We start from the raw sequence: 713 nt of genomic DNA on the forward strand, positions 1-713 counted from the left end.
CTGCCTCCCAGATTCAAGCAATTCTCCTGCTTCAACCTCCCAAGTAGCTGGGATTACAGGTGCCCGCCACCACGCCTGGCTAATTTTGGATTTTTAGTAGAGACAGGGTTTCTCCATGTTGGTCAGGCTGGTCTTGAACTCCTGACCTCAGGTAATCCACCTGCCTTGGCCTCCCAAAGTGCTGGGATTACAGGTGTGAGACATCGCGCCTGGCCCTATTTAATTTTTTTGAGACGGATTCTTGCTCTTGTTGCCCAGGCTGGAGTGCAGTGGCATGATCTCAGCTCACTGCAACCTCCCCTCCTGTGTTCAAGTGATTCTCCTGCCTCAGCCTCCCAAGTAGCTGGGATTATAGGCATGCGCCACCACATCCGGCTAATTTTTGTATTTTTAGTATAGACAGAGTTTCACCATGTTGGTTGGCTAGGCTGGTTTCAAACTCCTTACCTCAGGTAATCCATTTGCCTGGGCCTCCCAAAGTGTTGGGATTATGGGTGTGAGCCACTGCACCTGGCCTTCTCTTTTGTTTTTAGAGTTAAGACAGGGAGACCAGCATTTTTGCACAAACTTTGGAAAATGCTAAGGGAAAAGAAAGGAAAAAAAAAAAAAAGAAAAGCAGAAATTTCCACTGAATCTCTTTATAGCCATTCACATTTTATAACCCATGTGGCGCTACTGAGAACTTACCAGGGCAATGTGCTGCCTTGACCTTG

The sequence above is a fragment of the Mandrillus leucophaeus genome, unplaced genomic scaffold (genome assembly GCF_000951045.1).
Source record: "Mandrillus leucophaeus isolate KB7577 unplaced genomic scaffold, Mleu.le_1.0 Scaffold46, whole genome shotgun sequence".
Taxonomy (NCBI): domain Eukaryota; kingdom Metazoa; phylum Chordata; class Mammalia; order Primates; family Cercopithecidae; genus Mandrillus; species Mandrillus leucophaeus.